At 40.6% G+C, this 21512-nt stretch overlaps 1 protein-coding gene across 1 annotated transcript in view; it reads right to left on the bottom strand.

Annotated features, from left to right (window-relative positions):
• The window catches only part of ERAP1 (endoplasmic reticulum aminopeptidase 1), a 1476217-nt gene that overhangs the window by 151601 nt on the left and 1303104 nt on the right, over positions 1 to 21512 (bottom strand). The gene's annotated exons all lie outside the window — the stretch shown is intronic.

Here is a 21512-nt window from a genome sequence, read left to right as displayed (position 1 = left end):
CTACTGCTTCAATATACCTACGTCAACACTATTTGATATTAATGCTACTGTTTTTCATGCTGACTAATACATGAAAAACATCTAGTGCTGGGGCTGCCAAACACATTATTCATATCTGTAGCTCATGAGTAGCAGGGTATGTTGATGTTAGGATGTTTCAGAGGCACACAACAGAGAGATGGAGTGGAGGTTAGTTTTGATAAGTGCCCTGATGACACTCTGAAATAATGAAGCTCTAGGTAAGTGCATTTACGAATGGTAAAGGAAATAATTCCAAACTGTTCTGTTCATTCTTGTAGGAGATGCATATGCTCCCTTAATAAAGAAGAATTATTCTCCATGGGTGCACATCAATTCTTTGAATATCTAGACACGACTAACAATAACTGCTGTGGTATGAGAGCAGTGCTGGAACAATCTTGCCAGAAAAAGACTAGGATGCTTTCTAACTTCATGTCAAGCACATTATCAGGTGAAGAAAACTGCTAGAGAGTAGCTGCAATGTTCTGGGAACAGATGTGCTGGTTCACCTGTCTTTAAGCTGCAGGATAGGGAGATGCAGAACTCAGACAATGTAGAGTATGGTGGTACATCTAAGAATATTGGGATGGAGAACTGACTAGTATTACATGCGACAGTAACAATGATACAGGCATAAGCAAAGACTTAAGGATAGGTAACATGCTGCATGGATGCTCCATCAATGAGCACACTTGCAGGGGGAGAACTGTTATAAAGTACTAACTAGGGCTCATATATAAGAAAAGGAAATTGTACTTCAGTGAAGTCTTTGAAGCTACTAACATCTGGGTAAAAAAGATTAAAAAGCCATCAACACCTATTACTTGGGATATTCCCTCTGTTTAAAGGGACTAAGGTAGGTCAGGAGTAACAGGTAAGTCATAAATAGGAAATTTTCTCTGGGAAGAATAAACATATACCAAACTCCTGAATACTTCTGAAGGTGTTTAGGTGAAGAGTCTGCTCAACATCCACATGAGCAGGTGAGAATATAAAAATGGTTACTATGAAATAACTGGGAGAAAAAAAAAACTGCTAGGAGGACTAGTGGACAAGCAGAAAAATGTCAGAGGCAAGTAAATGAATGGGGAATGGGAATACATAGGGAACACAAATGAAAGGGGATCAGAAGACAGCATACAAAAAGTTGCAATGTTAATGGTGGAAATACAGCAGAAAGTGGAGCATGGCTAAACATGAAAATGCCTGTCTCTATGGTACACGGGGTTCTTCTTCTTTCGGCTTTTCCTGGTTAGGGGTCACTACAGCGGATCATCTGTCCGCTCATGATTGGCAGTGGAGTTTTACAGTGTCGAGTTGCCAGCCCGGCACCCAACCTTCCACAGAAGGCACATACTCACACCTAGGGCCAATTTAGAGAGTCCAATCCACCTACTGCATGTCTTTGGGATGTGGGAGGAAACTGGAGGAAACCCATGCGACCACAGTGAGGACATGCAGACTCCACACAGAAGGCACCACAGCTGAGAATTGAACCAGAGAACCTCTTGCTGTGAGGTGGCAACATTAACCGCTGCACCACCGTGGATGTCCTCTGTGGTACACGGGGATAAAGCCATGAAACCCAGATACCCAAGTTTGATGAACAGCTTGGGCACTGAAACAGCTGGGCTTAGCTGGACATTAGTGAGTTGTTACGCTGGCTCACCTACCCTGAAATGTGACACCTGTGGTCAGACGGTCGATTTGTGATATACAGGTGGAGGCTTGGCTTACTATATTAGTGATGGCAGTCCCTACAATCTTGTAGTTGGGAGTACTCACCTGCAGGAGCAAGGCATGGTAGGCCTTTGTGATGATGTAGGTGACAACATCAGTAACCAAGGAGTGGACTTAAGGTCTAAGTTAGAAAATGCCTTCTTTGCTCATATTGTTAGATGTGAGTGAGGTCTCAAATACTTCCCTGAAAAACCGCAGCTAGGGTGGGACAAAAGGGGTACTTGCCTCACATGAAAGGTGTTACAGGACACAGTCAGCCCACCTGCATTATTTTTTTTTTTGCTCCTCAAGTAAACTTGAGGATGGGATACAGTGGGCATCAGGTGAACTAGCAACAGCTCTGTCTCCATGGCAGCTTACATGACTGACCCCCTCCATCTGGCTCTTGTTTGCATGATGGGGGACTACGCAGTGGCATGGGAACAAATGGGGTCAAGACAAACAAGATAGTGACTGATGGTTAGCAGGCACTAAGGAGAAAATAAGCCAGAAAAAAAATAGAAAACCAACTAAGTGAACCAGGAGTGACAGCAGCAGGAAAGACCCAAATACCAATCTGACTATCAGGTTCTTACCTCTATTCAATAAATTGATCAGTACTAGTTATAAAGAGAGTCAGCTCAGGAGCTGGGGATGATGAACGTAAGTACTACTGCAAAATGATGCAATCTATTTTATAGTGTCCCTGCAAATATAAGCTTCAAACTAAAGCTACAATTTATTTTGACAAGAGAAGTGAATTATGCAACACTAACTTTATGGATTGAATGGAAACCAAGCGTATTACTGTAACAAAAACTGCTAATGACATAAGTCACATTATGAATCAGACTCAAAGAACACAATGGAAGTCAAATACTGCAATTTCCAATCTGGTAATATGATATTTTAAATGAATCTGCAATTAAAAAAAACAATCAACATATAGTCTGAATAAACAAAGGAGAGAGCAGTGTTAGAATGGAATGTAGACTGAATATAATAATCAAACACAGAGTACATCATTTCAGTAATCCCCTGTAGTATCTATGACCTGAAAGACAGAAAGGTACAATATTCACCTACAGTCATCATAATTTTGTAAAGTAAGATTTCCACCTAAATGGCATTAGCAGTTAAGTCCATCTGTTTGCTGGGTAACAGAAGCAAGAAAGTTGTAATCACAAAGACATAGTGGTGTACAGAGCTGTACAGTGAAATTCTCAGCACTTATTCATTATAAATATCAGCCTGCAACTCCTAGCTATAACTGAGATTTTAAACATTTAGTCTGTATAATACCTAGTGTTCACATCTCTATAATGTCCTCCGAAACTAAGCTTAAAATAGAAAAATAAATAAAGGAAATATTATACATACACACACACACACACATATATATATATATATATATATATATATATATATATATATATATATATATATATATATAGATACACACACACACACACACACACACACACACACACACACACACACACACACACACACACACACACACACACACACACACACACACACACACACACACACACTCACTCTTACACATAGCTTTAAAATATCAGAGAGGTACCTGAGGTTCCTTCATATACATTGCTCTCCTTGTCCTGGAAGAGGACAGCAACTGCTCAAAACGGTGGAAGACAGATAACGACTATCACTACATATCAGTAATGCCGCATTCTGACAGCTCTAACATGCATCATCTTACTGATACATGCAGGTTTATACTTTACTTGAACTGCCATTCATGACAAAAGCAAAATCATAAGTTGTGAACAGATCTCCCACATATTGCTCCGAAAACAAGACAAAATATGCAGACATACATAAGACAGAGCCCTTCACTATCACTCTTCAAGAGGAACCTTGATGAGTGGATGGGTAACAGAATGTTCACACCGGGGATCACACCAACAGCACTACTAGATAGGGGCCAAGGGTACTAGCTGCTAGTACAAGGGTCTAGGGAACTACTAAAGGGGAGGTGAATACCGCACAACGTGGCTGGGCTAATATATGCCTTCGGGCAGATAGCCCAGTACCAACCTATGACATCTATTATAATTGCACAAGGATACTCAGAAAAAAATGTGCACCATTGCTCTTTGAAAGACTTCACTTGCAGAACATATCCCAAATGGCATTCTCAAAAGTCTGTACCTGCCAAATGGAGTACCAAACGTAGTGAGCAATGAGTATTTTTTGTCAAGCTGAATTTACCAAAATGAACTCTCATCTAAGACAGAAAAGTAGTGGCATTTGTCATCAAGGCTGCAACTTCAACTGTATGCATTGGATGATGAGGTCTTTTAAGTGCCTTGTTCAAATCTCTTGGATCAATACATATTCTGATGACATCTGAGCTTTTCCTATGAGCTACCACCATGGAAGATGCCCATTCAGTTGGAGTTTCAACTGGGCAAATCACACCTTGTCACACCATTTTATCTAACTCTGCTTTGACTCTGTCCTGCATGGCTATTGGAATTTTGCGTATTGGCCTAATAACTGGACTGACTTCTGGGTTTAACTTCATGGAGTACACAACTGGAAGTTTGCCTAGTTTGTCTTGGAAAATATCGGCATAGGTAGAAAAAATGTGCTGGGCAAAATTGGAGTAGTGGTCTTTTAAGCTAACATGGTGGACTTCCTTATTTAAATAAAAGCAGTCCCATTTTCAAACTGTCTCTAAGCCCTAATAATGACTGGACGTGCCTCTTGACCACATAAAATAATAAGTTGTAGTTTCACCCAGCAGAATAACATGAAAGCACTACAGAGCCTTCGGTTTGAATTTCTTCACCTCCATAAGCAACAAGCTTTGTGCACCTTGTCAGATACAGCCTTTCACCTAAAGTGCCTTTTTTAGGCAAGGTTCAAATAACAAATTCACCACCATAACAGGAACAGGCAAGCAAAAACTGAGGGTAATGCTACTTCAATGCTAGAAGTCTAAAATCTCAAAATGCACTCACTCGAGGCACTCCTTAAAATGGAGAACATCAATATCTGTGCAGTGACTGAGACCTGGTTCAAGGCTCCAGAGAGCACTCCTGCACTACCAGGCTATAACTCATACCACAATTTTCAGCCATGTAACCTTGACCGAAACACCAAAGGTGGAGGTGTGTCCATATTTATTAAGGATATCCACACCTCCAGGCTAGTTGCTCAGCATAATGCATCCGAGGTTATCCAAGTGCAACTAACTCTGGGCAAAACTGCAATCCAAATTGTAGCTTGCTGCAGATCCTCCACCATGCCTCAGGATTCCCACTCCTCTTTTCTTGATGTACTGGAAAATATTAGGGTTCAATCAAACACCCTAATAATGGGTGACTTCAACTACCCCACCATTAACTGGGAAAACTACTTGTGTACCAACTCCTTAGCTCAAAGCTTTCTGGAATTCATAAACTCCAATGCCCTGGATCAACTTATCCACACCCCCACCAGGGGCAACAATATCCTAGACCTATTCATTACCAACATGAGTGACCGGTGTTCCACACCTGAAGTCAACTCCTCGTTGGTCCGATCTGACCATAAGCTAATCACCCTTGATATCCACATCCCGACCCCACCCCCCATTAAGGAAACTACAGTAAAGAATTTCTCCAAAGCCAACTTCATGCTTAAGACAGAAGTGGTGAACTTCATGACACCCATGCTGATGGACAATAGAGTTACAACTGCTGAATCCTACACAAATGCACTCTATAAACACTTACACGAGTGCATGGATCGTGCTATCCCAAACAGAACCAAGACGCTATCCTTGAAAAAAGGGAAGCCAATCTGGTGGTCCTCTGCCATAAACAAACTGTACAACAGAAGGAAGAAACTGTTGCAAAAGAGAGTAAAATCCCATGAGTGGAGGAGCTCCCTGGTCAGCCTTAGTAAGAAGCTGAGATCCCTTGTAAGATCCTCCAAAGCTAGCTACGAAAACAGAATCGCCACTAATTCTAAGGACAATCACAAAGCATTCTATAGCTATGTCAAGAATCTCGATGGCAACACCCAGATCTGCTCTTGAGTTACATCACAAAGGCACGAAAATTACAGAACCAACTGATATTGCTAACATCCTGGCAGATAGGTGCAGTGCTAACTTTACCCCCTCTCACCCCCTAAAGGGCCCATACCTATACAGGAAGAATGCAAAGTTCCTGTAATCACAACTACGCAGGTAAAAGCTGCATTCTCTAAAGCCAAAAACACAGTATCCATGGGACCAGACAACATCCCAGGCAGCGTTTTACACAAACTTCAAAACAAACAGGCTCCCCACTTAAGCACCATGTTCAATAATAGCCTCGCATCAGGCTTTGTGCCCACTGAATGGCACACAGAAACAGTTATTCCACTCCACAAAGGGGGAGCCACCACTGATCCCGGGAACTATTGACCTATTAGCCTGGTCTGCAAGGCCATGGAACGTATCATCATGGAACTCGTAAACAAAGACATTGGTAACCTCCAAACTCTGGATCCCACCCAGTTCGGGTTTGTGAAAGGCAGATCATGCCTCCTGAACCTGATCGACTTCTTTGAGGCAGTCACCAAAGCTGTAGATGAGCGTAAGGTGGTTCACACAGCCTATCTTGACCTTGCCAAGGCTTTCAACACCATCCCCCATTCTGGAATTATAGCTAAACTCACTAAACTAGGTATATTTTTAGATGGTCTGCGTAGGGCATCTGTTTGAGGCCGGTAATCCTCTTTGTGAGGTACTTCTGCGGCCTTTCCAACTGCTGCAGATGTCTTGTGAGGTACATACCAAAAGAGGCATTGTACTCTATAATGGGTCTAATGAGTGATGAGTAGAGGGGAACAATGACCTCTTTTTTCCTGGATGAGAAACCTTTTGTGATGAGGTGTGCCACACAGAAGGATTTCCTGACTACTGTGGCAATGTGATTACCAAAGAAGAGACTACTGTCCACCTGTGTCCCAAGGTCTCTTATCACACTTTTGGTGTTAAGTAGACTACCGCCTATGTGGTAGTTTATGGGTACAGAGTTTTTACCAAAAGGGATGACAATGCACTTTTTGGCATTGAGCTTGAGGCCATAGCCTTGACACCAGGCACCTGTCTCAGCGAGGTCCTTTTGTAGGATGTCCACATCTTTTGGAGTTTTGATTATGGCTCCTAGTTTGCAGCCATCTGCGAACTTCATTAGCCAAAGACCTTCTGTGTTAGCCTGTACTTCAGAGAAGTAGATACCAAACAGGAGAGGACCCAGGACTGAACCCTGTGGTACTCCACTCGTCACTGGCCTGAAGTTGGATTTGGAGTCTGCTACTTTCACAGTGTGGGTTCTGTCAGTGAGCCAGTTGGCAATCCATCTTGTGACATAGGGATTTATACCTAGTTTAGTGAGTTTATCTATAATTCCAGAGTGGGGGATGGTGTCAAAAGCCCTGGTGAGATCTAGCTAGGCTGTGTGAACCATCTTACCCTCATCTACGGCTTTGGTTACCGCTTCAAAGAAGTCTATCAGGTTTAGGAGACATGATCTGACTTTTACAAACACGAACTGGGTGGGGTCCAGAGTTTGGAGATTACCAATGTCATTGTTTATAAGTTCCATGATGATACATTCCATAGCCTTGCAGACCAGGCTCGTCAGACTAATGCGGCGGTAGTTTCCAGGGTCTATGGTGGCTTCCTCTTTGTGGAGTGGGATAACCATCGCTGTGTGCCATTCAGTGGGCACATAGCCTAAAGTGAGGCTATGATTGAACATGGTACATAGGTGGGGTGCCAATTCGTTCTGTAGTTCATGTAGAATGCAGCCTGGAATGTTGTCGGGTCCCATGGATGCTATGTTTTTGGCTTTGGAGAGTGTGTTTTTTACCTGTGGAGCCGTGATTACAGGAACTTTGCATTCTTCCGGTACAGAGATGGGCCTTTTAGGGGATGAGAGGGGGGGTAAAGTAAAGCGTATTCCAGAGTATATAAAAGAAGAACATTGACCTTTTAATAGGCTCATAGGTTCTTACTAGGCTATTGGCCCTTGAAGAATTTTGGAAGCCTAGCCATGCATTCCCATGAGGTTTTTGGCTTTGTATTTAAATATAAATAACCCAGGGCAAGCACACAATTTACATGTTATCCCTTTCCATAAGGGACAAGGGTACTAAACCAGGAATGAATTTGCTGTTTCCCATGCACTCTTCCATTTTAAGTTTGAATAGAGTGACTAGAGTACTTTGTTTTATGTGGAGATTTATCTGTAATACATATCTATCCCTCCAACATGTCCTATTTATGTTGCAGATGAAATTAAGATCTCCTGAGCATGTCTTTATGCCATGACTGGATTTCTGGATATGCTGTAGATTTGTGAAGATAAGGTCTGTTGAGGCTCCGTATGTGAGGCAGAGTTCACTCCACACCACCCTGCATGATACTGAGAAGAGGGACAAGGCTTTGAGATGATCAGTATGGTTTTTATGATTTAGGCCCAAGATTGTGTTGGTGAGAAAATATTGTGGCCATTTGAGATGTGCCAAGTGTTTCGGCATGAACATTCTGAAGGAGGCATTATACTTAATGATCAGTGTAATAAGTGCAGAATCCAGTGGAATGATCACATGCCTAGACCACATTATCATACCCATCAATGAAAAAGGACTTTCTTACAATACTATATACATGGTGACCGAAAGACAGAAAGACAGTTAACTGACTATGCAGGTTTGCAGGTCCCTAACTACTATATCAATTTTCGGGGGGGGGGGGTTTCAATGTGATGGCTTTAAGGGACATTGTGTTTTTCAAAGAATACTATGTATTTTTGGGGCATTTAGTTTTAGTCCGTGGTTTTTACACCAGCTGTTTTTTTTTAAAAGACCTTCTTGGACAATCTTGGTATTCTCTGCAGAATTTATAATGATGCCTAGTTTACAGTCATCAGTAAATTTTGCCAGCCATAATCCCTGAATCTTAGCTTTGATCTCCAAGAAGTAAATGCCAGAGAAGAGTGGCCCAAGGGCAGAACCCTGGTGTACACCACTCGTGACAGGTCTTTGGGAGGGAGTGGAGATGCCCACCCTAATTTTTCTATTTATAAGCCAGTTTGCTATCCAACAAGTTATATAGGGATTGACATTTAGCTAGGAGATTTTATCAATGATACTCGAATGTGATATGGTATCTAATACCTTAGCGAGGTCCAGATATGCAGTGTGTACTGATTTTCCTTCATCGATTGCTTTGGTAACCTTCTCAAAAAAGTTAACCGGGTTAAGCAGGCAGGATTTACCCTTGAGAATCCAATCTATCTTGGGTCAAGGGTTTGTAAATTTCCAGTGTTCTTGTTAATTAATTCCATAATGATCCTTTCCATAGCCGCCCCACCTTTGTGCAAGGGGATGACTATTGCTGTCCTCATTTCTTCTGGCATATAGCCTGTTGGAGGCTGATATTGAATACTTGGTGGGGGTGGTAAAACAGGTCCTGTTTCAGGCTTGCCGGTAGGCATCCTGGAATGTTATCTGGCCTCACAGAAGCATTATTTTTGGCATTGGATACTGCCCTGAAGACTTCTTCTAGGGAGATTTTCAGGAGTGTAGATGTGGGGTTGTGATCTGGGAATGTTGGGTAGAACAGAGAGGTGAAATATGAGCTAAATGTATCTGTTAAAAGATTGGTCATGTCCTCTTTCATCTGAGTTGATGGTACCATTTACTATTATCTCTGTGCTATGCTGTGCTTAGTACTGTCTCTGAGGTTCTAATATGGAGAACACTTTTTGGTTAACCTTTGCTTGGGTAACTATTTTAATTTATATCTAACTTTTTTTAACAAGAAACATTTTATTAAAATATAATGTATGACATATGCAATTTTTACATTTATGTAAATGAAAATAAACCATACAGACACAATTTCAGTTGAAAACATTATACATTACAAACCATGCGGACACAACTGTAGCTGCAAACAGTATACATCGCTTATAATATATTCAGTCATTGTCAGTCAGGCATTACATAGCTCATTCGATTCCTGCCTTATTTTAAACCTCGTTACTCCCCTGCATGTATTGATCCTGCACTTTCCATTTTCCTATGTAATTTGCTTATACCCTTTTCTAAAGATCCCAATTCCAGTTATTTTATGTCTTTTACTATCTTTGCTACTTCTAGTAAAGTTGGTTTAGACATCGATTTCCATTTTCTAGTAATTGTTTTTTGGCAGCCATCATAATTAGACTTAGCAAGGCCTTACTATGTCTAGGCAATGCCGATTCTGTATCACAGCTCAAAAAAATAATTTACTTAGGTATAATAATTTGTTCACCCAGCACCTCTAACAGAGTACTCTGCAAGAAATCTTTAAAGTCTGCCAACTCATTGCAGTCCCAGAAAATATGTTTTCTATTACCTCTTTCTTCCCCATCACAACTCCAACATTTGCTGTCTACCTGAGGAAAAATTCTTTCAAGTCTACTTGGGATATAAAAATGACTATGTAAACACTTCCAAGCAAAGATCTTAAATCTTCTAGACTTTGCTGCATATTTGGGGAACATACACATATTCCCAATTGTTTCTTTGTGAATTTCTTATCCAATCTCTCTTCCCAATCCTTCCTAACCTCTTCTGATTGATTTGTACAGTTATCATGCAATATTTTATATGCTCTACTAATTTTTCCTTTCTTAATGGCAACTTCTGTTCTAGATTCTACTAAAAGCTCTACTAGTGCTGGTCTTTTGTTTAGGACTCCTTATTTCTTTTTCTTTCCCTATAGTCTGCAATCAGTCCTTGATAGGGAAGGTAATCTCGAACCTGCAGTCCAAATAAATTCTTAGCATCTTCCCATTCTATCATCTTTCCCTCTCTAGTTATTTGCTCCCAGTACCCTGGTTCCTTTGCCAGTTTTCTTCAATAAATTCCAACCCCCTCTTGCCTATTGTCTGTATCCCTAATTGCAGTCATCCCTATTGGCAGAATCTCCTTTCTCTATTCCTGTGTTGGCTTAGTTTTTAAAATATTTTCTGCAACTGTATGAATATAATATTCTACATGATTATTGTTATTCTCCTTAAAGATTTGCATCCAAAATCCCAGTCTCTCCTTGCTTCTTGAGCTTCCCCTTTGTTTCATCATTATCTCTTTCCACTTTGTGCTATTTTTGCTTGTGCTATGTACAGGAGCCTTAACTGTGTTACTCTGAAATATGTCCTCAAATCGAGTAATCCCAATCCACCCCATTCTATTGGAAAAATAAGCTTATCCCACTTGACTCTTGACATCTTCCCCTCCCAGATAAAATCTTTCAGCTCTTTATTAATTGCTATCCACAACTTCTTCTGTGGTTGATAAAAATATGCCTGACCTGTGTATAAGACTAAAGGGACTAAAAACATTTTAACTGCTTGCATCTTACTATTGATATGTATATAACAGAGCTTCTATTTTCTCTGTTTTTGTATTATCTTTTGCTTAGTCTCTTCTCACATATCCTTAGCAGCTACACTGGAATCACTTTTAATCCACACTCCTAAATACTTCATTTTATCATCACCTTGTAAGTATGGACACTGCTGAATAAATTCATATGTGGGTACATAATTTACCACTACTGATTTTGTTTTAGATTCATCATTCATTTTGTATTCTGAAAGATATGAAACTGTCTCAATATGTTCCACAGCACTGTAATGTCCCTTTCTGGTTTTGTCAGATATAATATAATGCCATCTGCAAATAGAGCAAGCTTTTCTTACTACCATAACAATTATATCCTTGAATTTCTGAGTCCCTCATTTTGTTTGCCAATGGTTCTAAATATATTGCAAATAACAAAGGGGAGAGAGGACACCCTTGTCTGGTTCCTCTGCTCAAGCAGAGATTATCACAGAGGACCCCACCCGCTTTAATTTTCACCTCTGATCTCTTATATATCCTCCTAATCAACCTTATAATTTTATCAGGGAATGCAAATGCTTCCATTGTTCTGCTCATAAAGTCCCAGCTTACTTTGACAAATGCTTCCTCTGCATCAAGACCCACCAATAACAGTGGTATTTTCTTACTTTCTGCTTCCCTCTGGATCATCAGTGTTCTGTTAAATGTTGTCAAATGTTTGCCTCCCCTCCACAAAACCACATTGATCCATATCTATCAATTATGCTATCACGTTTGCCATTCTTTTAGCCATTATAGACATAAAGACTTTATAAGCATGGTTTAGTATTGAAATGGGCCTGTATGTAGCTGGATATGATGGAGCTTTACCCTGCTTCGGTATTACAGCTACCACTACTTTTTTCCAGGATATTGGCACTTGTCCTCCTCTTAAAATACTGTTAAACAAAACCTTCCAGATCTTTATCAGTTTTTTCCCACCTAACTTCCAAACTTCCACAGGAATACCATCTATTCCTGGGGACTTTCTTGCAGATTGGTTATACATCACCATTTTTATCTCATCTCCTCCTATCCTGTTAGTAATCCAGCTTCCTCTACCTATAACTCTGGCATATTTTAACTCTTCCACAAACATTTACATTTGCATCTTTTCTTGATTTCCATACTTCTCTGCTTTATATAGACTTTCACAGATTTTCCAAAATATTTCTAATACTTCTACAGGATCCCTTGTTATATTCGTTGATACAGGCTCCCTAAGCTTGGCAACAGCCTTTTCTACTTTCTGTTGCCTAACTTGTTGTGCTAAAAGTTTTTGTGCTCTAGTGTTATTATCAAAAAACAGTTGCTTAACAGCAATCTTTCTAAACTCATGCTTATTATCAAGGTAATCCCTTATTTTCTGTTTAGCTTTCTGCAGTTGCTACTCTTCTTGTTCTGTGAAATTCCCCTTATTTTGCAATACTTAAACATGTCAGTCCTTCTAAATAATTCTTGTTACTTCTTAACCATATCTCCCTTTCTTTTATTTCCACCCTATTTTTAAACTCCACTTTAATTTTATCCCACTCCCTAGCTATATTTTCTTCTTTAATAGTTCCTGAATACTTTTCACTACCCATTCCTTAAATTCCTCTCTTTTCAACAGATAGGTAGGAAAGCGCCACTGTCTCGTTTTTATTTCATGACCCTGTGTTTTTATTTGAGTTATTATTGGCGTATGATCTGAAATAGTTATTGGGTGCATGCCAAGACCTTCATTTAAATGCACATGTTCCTGCGAAATGTAAATTCAGTCCAGCCTACCCCAGTTTTTGTATTTTAGGGAATAGTATGTAAATTCACTCTGAACTTCTAGTACTGAATTCACATCTTCCACTCCAGATATTTTCATAACTTTCTTAAAAAATCTACCCTCCTTTGTTACATCTTTCCTTTTGGGCCTCCCCAAACACATCTTCACTACTGCAAATCAAATTCCAGCCCCCATCCATAAGTAATATTCCTTGCTGAAAGCTTATTATTTCTCACAGAATTTTCTTAAGCTCCATTGCAGCAGTTTTTGGTGGAATATAACTACATACCAGTGTAATCCTCCTACCTTGCCAGTAGCCCCCTTAGTACCATAAATCTACCATTGTTATCTTTTTTATCATCTTTTATTACTAACAGAGCTCCTCTTGCAATTAGTATAAGTACTCCTCTCTTCCTTTGCCCAAGGTATTCAGCTAAATAACCATCATGAAAATCTTTCTTTATCAGATTCACGTGTTAATTTCTTTCCAAACGTGTCTCCTGTAGCATAGCTATTTGCACTCCACACTTTTTTTAATACAGTTCACTCTTCTTTCTTTTTTGAATTTATCTAAGACCAATAACATTTAAAGACATTATAGAAAGCATCATATTCTTGAGAGATTATTAATCCCACCTTTTATGTATAACAGCTATTTTGTTAAATCTCTAGTTTCGACTTTTGTGTTACATGCATGTGCTGTTTGACAGGTTAATCTTTTATACAGTTGTTTCTTGTCATCTCCATTTTAGTCTATGTCACATCTTACAAAAAGTACAGTTGTGTACACTTACCATAAATGTAGATGTTCGAGTGTATTCACTCTTGCAGTCATCATACTTGGGTCATCTGCCTGCAGATAGCCCTCAGTCAGCCAGAATACCAGAGACTTAGTATTTCAGCGTTGGTTGCTGTCGCCCCAGAACTGGTCAGGTTGTCAGGGGTATAAAAATAGGCAGCCGATGCCATTACATCAGTTTTTCTTGCTTCAAATGTCAGGAGCCCCCAAATAGGGAGCTTAAGTTATGGTGGAAAAAACACCACCAGTAAAAGTAAATACCAATAGCCCTATAAAGGGTGAGTAACAGAGACAGAGAAGGAGAGAGAGAGAGAGAGAGAGAGAGAGACAAGGGTGGGAAACCAGGACTGTAACAGTGAATACACACGAACACCTACATTTATGGTAAGTGTACACAACCATACTATGTTCTTCATGTTTCACTGTTGCAGTCATCACACTTGGGTTTAGTCCCAAAGCTGAAGAATGGGTGGAGGCAGTCAAGAAGAGTTGGGGCTGGCTAGTATGCCCTGCAGGACTGCTGTTGCAAAACCCGCCCTGGATTTGGAAAAGATAGGCAGGTGGTAATGCTTGGTGAAGGTGTGAACAGAACTCGAGGTAGCAGCTTCCAGAATGTCCCTAGTAGGGACACCCCTGAGGAATGCTGTAGAGGTAGAAGTTGCCCTAATGGAATGCGTTCTGACCCCCTGAGGGGTTAGTTTCCCATGGTGTTTGTAACATAAATGGATACAGTGTGCTATCCATTTGGAAATTGTTTGTTTAGATATGGCCTTGCCCTCTGCCCCTGGTGCAAAACTGACTAGTAACTGGTCAGATTTCCTGAAGGGCTTAGTCCTACCAAGGTAGAATCTGAGCTGTCTGTGCACGTCTAAAGAGTGCAGGATCCTTTCCTCTTTATTTTGAGGATTAGGAAAGAAGGCTGATAAATGGATAGATTGGTTGAGAGCTACACTGGACATCACTTTAGGCATAAAAGTTGGGTTATTCCAGAGGGAGACCCTGTCAGCATGAAAAATAATGAAGGGTTCCACAGCCATAAGTGCTTGTAGCTCAGACACTCTTCTAGCTGAAGTGATGGCCAGAAGCAAGGCTGTTTTCCAAGAGAGGAATTTTAACTCTGCTGATGCTGCAGGCTCAAAGGGGAGGAGCATGAGCTTTTCCAGTACAAAGTTAAGGTCCCAAGCAGGGGTGGAAGCTCTCCTTGGTGGCCTTAAATTGTTGGCCCCTCTCAGGAACTGTTTAATGTGAGGATGAGAGAAGAGAGGTGGCTCATTGTTGTAATGAACCGAGATGGCAGAGGCATGGATCTTAATGGGAGAGTAGGATAGGCCTCTGTGGAGTAGATCTGCTAGGTAATCCAGGATTAGTGGTAAGGAGGGAAGTGCTGTGCCCACTCCTTTAGACTGAATCCAGGAACAATACCTTTTCCACTTAGGATTTCCCTGTACTGGATCTTTTGGCTTCAAGAATGATGTCCAGGACCTGCTTGCTTAGGCTGGTCACAGGGGAGAATTCAATGAATAAACCAGGCTGCAAGGTTCAGGGTTTGCAGTTGTGGATGCAAGATTTGTCCCTCCTGCTAAGTGAGGAGGGTTGGGATCTGGGGTAGGTGCCATGGTGGCACCGGTGACAGGCTGTGCAGTAGTGGGTACCAGTGCTGGCGTGGCCAGTCTGAGGCAATCAGGATTGCTTTTGGTCTGTCTTGTCTTATCTTGAATAATATTCTTGTAAAAAGAGGCAGAGGGGGAAAAGCAGAGATTGAGAGGTTTACTCACTGGAAGGATTAGGCATCCACTTTCCAGGCCCTGCTATGAGGTGTCCTGGTGCAGAATTTGCTGATCTGGTGGTTGTAGGGGGAGGCAAAAATGTCCACCTCTGGGGCCCCCCATTTCTGGGTTAGAAGGCTGAAAGTGCTGGGGTCTAATTGCCACTCATGTGGGTCTAGGAGATTTCTGCTTAAGTCATCTGCCAGAGAGTTTTGTTTGCCCGGCAGGAATTGACCTTGTAGATGAATATGCATGCCCAAGGCCGTGTTCCACATGGTCATGGCTAGCCTGCAGACTGAGTTCCCCCCTGCTTGTTGATGTACCACATAACTGTGGTGTTGTCTGTTTTTATTAGCAGGGGTCCTGGTGACAGTAGGGATATGAAAGCTGTCAGAGTGTGCTGAACAGCTAGCATCTCTTTTTGGTTGATGTGCAGATGAATTCAACTTGGGCTCCAGTGGCCCTGAATGCACTTGTCGTCTAGATGTGCCCCCCAAGCATAGTCTGATGCATCTGTGGTTAGGGTCTGGGCAGTGTGGGGTTGTGTAAAGGGAAGTCCCTTGTTGTGGTTGCATGCTGCTGCCCACCAATGAAACTCTGTCCTTAGATAAGGTATGATGGTTTCCAGTTCCTGAGAATGTTGGCACCAAAGACTTTTTAAGTACCACTGACGTTTCCTCATATGCAGTCTGGCATATGGAATTAGTAGAATGCAAGAGGACATGAACCCCAGAGCATGCAGGATTTTCCTTGTGGATAGCTGGGTTCTGGTGGCCATTTGAGCAAAGTAGCCTATTAGGCTTGTTTTTCTGGAGTAAGGAATACCATCTGGGATGCTGTGTCCAAGCTTGCTCCCAGGAATACAATCTTTTGACTGGGGACTAGTTTTGATTTCTTTTCATTGATGGTGTACCCCAGTGAGGGTAGAAGGTTCTTTACAAATGTCAGGTGCTGCAACAGCTTTTCCTGACTGTCTCCCTGAATCAGACAATCATCCAAGTAAGGGTATATTTGAAACACCTGATGTTCATAAGGGTCATTTGCATATATCCCATGTGCCTCTGTTACAGGAGGTTTGGGAGGTCACTCATTGGAAGTTTTAGCTTGGCTGGAGTTTTCATTTAGTTTTTTATGCTAAGAAGTATGGTATAGCCTGTGGTGCTAGTAAGTGTTGTCTATTTTTTTCTTATCTTTACATCTTTCTCACTTGGGAAAACACTTGAATGCTTTCAGAAAACATTTTCTCCAAGCCATTTTTCTTTATCAGATTACTTTATATGTAGCTTTGGTTGATTTACTCAGGGAATGGAGTCCTCTGTTAAGTTTAGCAAGAGGGTTTTTGATGTATTGCAGGTATTTTTGTTTTGTTTTGTGTAGAGCCCGTTTATATCCGGGTTACACAACAGGGTTTATTTTCAAATTTGGCAATGTATTTACTTCAAGAAGGGATAGAAGTCTCCAGCCTCAGTCTTATGAATGGGATTCATTTATGGTCATATTTACCTAGGGACAAGGCTACAATTGGTAAGGAACACAGCTGTCCCACATTGGTAAGGACCAAGTCCCGATTTTTTTCACTCCTAGTAGGGATGTTTATAAGGTCTAAAAACCTCTGGCCAGTTGCATTACTGGATGTATGTGTCCCAATTAATGGAGGGGTAGTTGAGAATGGCACTTGACTTAACACATACAGACGCTTTACTAGTCAGGTAAGCTGTATGGATCAAGGTGAGCATAAAGGGGGTCCTATAATAACCATGATGCTATTAGGGGTTTTAGTAGGGTTGGATGTGGAGGAATTCCAGGTCATTATCTTATTTAATGAGACATCTTATTTAACAAATATAGGGACACTGTCATCTTTAGTGTCTTCATCTAGTCCAGTAGGTTTGAACATATGAAAAGCATTTAAGCCCTGGATTGATGGTGTACTCCCAATGGACTTGAACCATGTATATATCCCAATGCATATACTGTTGCATTTTAAGGTAAGGATTGCTTATAGCGAGTGAATGCTTTGTCAGGGCTCCCAATGTTAAGCAGCAACACCTTTATGTTATCTGGATTCTGTTCTGCTATCTTGAATGGTTTTTGAAGACAGACCTTGCCTTTAGTTGATTTATTCAGGGACTGGAGTTCTCCGTTAAGTTTAGCAAGATTGTTTTTGGTGTATTGCAAGTTAATTTTATTTTTTGTGCAATAAGTTTTTTCATTTGTTGTAGTGTCTGTTTACATTTGGGTTATGCCACAGTGGTTCTTTTTCAAATTTGTCAATGTATTTACTTCAGAGATGGGCATAAGTCTCTATGCATCTATTAATGTATGCATAGAATCTGGCGGTAAAGGATTCCTCATACGTAATGGGGTTATCACGACAGGAGGGGATACTGAATTTAGCCGGGTCATTTCACAGTTTTAGTATAATAGTCCTACCATAATCCCTGAATACCAAGGTATTGGAAGATGCTTCCAGCCTCAGTCTTGTTAAGAATGTGCTTGATTTATGGTCGGATTTGGCTATGGAGGAGGTTACAATTGGTAAGGAGCACAGCTGTCCCATATTGGAAAAAATCAAGTCCTGAATCTTTCACTCCTAGTAGCGGTATTTATAAAGTTCATAAATTTCTGGCATACACATTAGTGGATGTAGAAGTGTTCCAATTATTGGAGAGGTAGTTGACGTCCTCTTGGAGAATGGTATTTGGCTTAATGCATACAGATTTCTTATTAGTCAGGTAAGAGGTATGGATCAAGGGGAGAATAAAGGGGGCCCCATAATTAGCTATGATGTGATTAGGGGTTTTAGTAAAGTTAAGCTGAACATGCTGGAATTCCACTTTATTATCTTGTTTAATGAGTTTGGATGTGACACCTTATTTAACAAATACAGAGACACTGTTACCTTTAGTGTCTTCATCTAGTGCAGTGGGTCTGAACATGTGGTAATTGTTGAAGCTCTGGATTGATAGGGTGTTGACAATGGATTTGAACCAGGTCTACATCCCAATACATATACTGATGCATTCTAGGGTAAGGACTGCTTATAGGGAGTGAATATTTTGTTAAGGCTGCTAATATTAAGCAGCAAAACGTTTATGTTATCTGGATTTTGTTGTGTTATATTGAATTTTTTTAAAGACAGACTTTGCTTAAAATACACACTATGGTGCTTAAAATACACACTATGGTGGTAGACAAATTTTTTGCCAATATACTAAAATCTTACGGAGATAAGTGCAAACCATCCCTGGCAACACAGAGTTGTGTACCATCTCCTCCCAGGCTGAAATATATTGCAGTCCCTTAGAATGACACTAGATGTTGAGTCAATTGATGAAATCAACAATCTTTTGTTTGTACTGTGGCATCATTCACGATGGCGGTAAATTGCTGTTTTTGACAATAACCTCTGTCTCCATTTCAAACACTTGGGAGAGATAATATCAAATATGGGCAATTACCAGCTTTTAATTATTTTCAGGTATTTACAGACATCCTTCTCCTTCAATAATTCTGAAATGAAATTACTGGGGGACAATGATGGGAGGAAGAGGTTTGGATGGGTTGTAGGTGCACCTGCTGTAACTTTAATATTTCCTGAATCAGAGCAGAACAACATTACAAAAATCCTCCTAAATCTAGAGTGCAGTGGGAGCTGATTTCCTGCATGAAAAACAAATGCAAGCAATTCTGCACTGACACACTTATTTTACTTGCAGGTGAACAAAATGTGGACATCTTGCAGACTGTAATCCACTTGATCTACTTATAGATAGGCAACTTAAATGGACTAGAAGACAAACAAACCTGGCAAGAAAACAAGTCCGTTTTATTGAAGCGCTTTTCATTACTGTGATATTGTAACTTCTTCAGATACAAACACACCTTTACGACGTTCTTTTATAACAACATAAAAGTCATATGATCACAGGCTCTAGTCAGCTGAGCAACAATCAGTATTTACTCTAAATGTATCAGTAAATGTAATGAATACAACACATCAATACAAGTGTTTAACATATAAACCCCACAAGGAAATACTAAAAAGTACCTAAATACTATTAAAATAAGTGTTTTAAGATAATTATTTTAAATATTATCAATAAATGTTTTTGAATATTTAAAATACTTAAAATACGGCACTCAGAGTGCAGTATATAATGTACTCATTAAAAACCTATCTGCTTAAAATCTTTAATTTCAGTAAGCACGTTATGTTACAAGCTTCATTTAAACCTGGAGTGTGAAAGGTGTCAAGTACTAATTGACAAAAAAGTTTGAGCTGTTCTAGATATAAGGAAGTGGGACTGCCCCTCCTATCTAACTGCACTTGATTGATATCCTTAAATGAAAACATATGTCCTCCTGTTAGTTGACAATGTCTTGCTAAAGCATTTTCATTTTTATTTTTCTCCATTGCATAAACATGCTCATAAATTCTATCTCTCAATCTCAATGTATGGATTATTTGGCTACTCGATTCGAGCAGTACGACACTCAGCAGAACAGAAGTAATGGGTTTCAATGTAATGACAACACATGACAACACATCTAATTTCAGGCAACACCCGCCTATTTTACCGACTACGAACAATTATTTGCCTAATGGGTGGACTGTTTCAGTTAATAATACGCAATTAATTCCTCCAACACAACAACGCTGTCAAGTTAACAACTTGTTGGTAGACGAGACAGCGAATTTGCAGGAAAATAATGGACAAGGTGTTACGGGACTTATTAGGGCTCCATGCTTCACAGATTGGCTAAATAACAAGGTGAAGTTCACTATGGGCCTGAATAGGACCGAGGAGCAACCGGCTGACAACACTCAAGGTACCCAGGTTAGTGTCGAAAACTTACACGATAAACTTAAGTTGTTGGAACACAAATTGTTAAAATTGAACAAATTGCAATTGGAGGCAGCGTATTTTCAAGAGGGCCTACAACAACACATTGTCCCTAAGGGATTACGTTACCATCAGTACCCGACAGGGTTAATTTCCTATTCACCGTTCTATTTGGAAAGTACAGTTGTGTACCTACCATAAACGTAGATGTTTGAGTGTATTCACTGTTGCAGTGATTACAGTTGGGTTATCCTGCTGGCAGGCTACCCGCAGTCAGCCTGAGTTCCAAAGTCTAGGTCCGGCGTTGGTTGCTGTCGCCTCTTCCCTGACGTCAGTGCGCCAGGGGTATATAAGATGCAGCCAATGCCATTTTCTTCAGTTTTTCTTGCCCCAGATGTCAGGTGCCCCTAAAATGGTAGGCTAAATTATGCCAATAAGCATGCATGCACAAAAAACAACTTTTCCTTCATCTACAAGCAGATCCACCACATAGGTTGTATAGAGTAGAAAAGTACAGATAGGTCCCAGCAAAGAAAAAAGGGGGATGGTGGGAGGGTAACCTGGACTGCAACAATGAATACACTCGAACATCTACATTTATGGTAGGTACACAACTGTACTATGTTTATCGTGTTTCACTGTTGCAGTCATTACAATTGGGTTGAATCGCAAAGCTAAGGTTGGGAGGCTGGAGCTAAATAGGATTAGGAGAGGGTATAAGGCCCTGCAGAACTGCAGTGGCAAAGCCTGCCCTGGATTTAGAGTAGAGAGGTAAGTGATAGTGCTTTGTAAAGGTATGCACTGAACTCCAAGTTGCAGCCTCTAAGATGTCTTTGGTTGGTACTCCTCTGAGGAAGGCTGCTGAAGTGGCTGCTGCTCTGGTTGAATGTGGCCTAATGCCCTTAGGTACTGATTTGCCATGCTGTGGAATAGCAGAAACGAATGCAATGGCCTATCCACTTTGAAATAGTCTGTTTTGAGATAGGCTTTCCTTGTGATGCTGCAGCATATGCCACTAAAAGTTGATCAGTCTTTCTGAAAGCTTTAGTTCTGTCCAAGTAGAAGCGTAGCTGTCTGTGAATGTCCAAAGAATGCAGAATTCTCTCACCCTTATTCTGTGGGTTTGGATAAAAAGTAGGCAAATGAATTGTTTG

The sequence above is a fragment of the Protopterus annectens genome, chromosome 2.part2 (assembly GCF_019279795.1).
Source record: "Protopterus annectens isolate FY-2018-M chromosome 2.part2, PAN1.0, whole genome shotgun sequence".
NCBI classification, from domain to species: domain Eukaryota; kingdom Metazoa; phylum Chordata; order Ceratodontiformes; family Protopteridae; genus Protopterus; species Protopterus annectens.
Note: the sequence above shows the minus strand (reverse complement) of the source record. Positions and strands in the feature narration are given on the sequence as shown.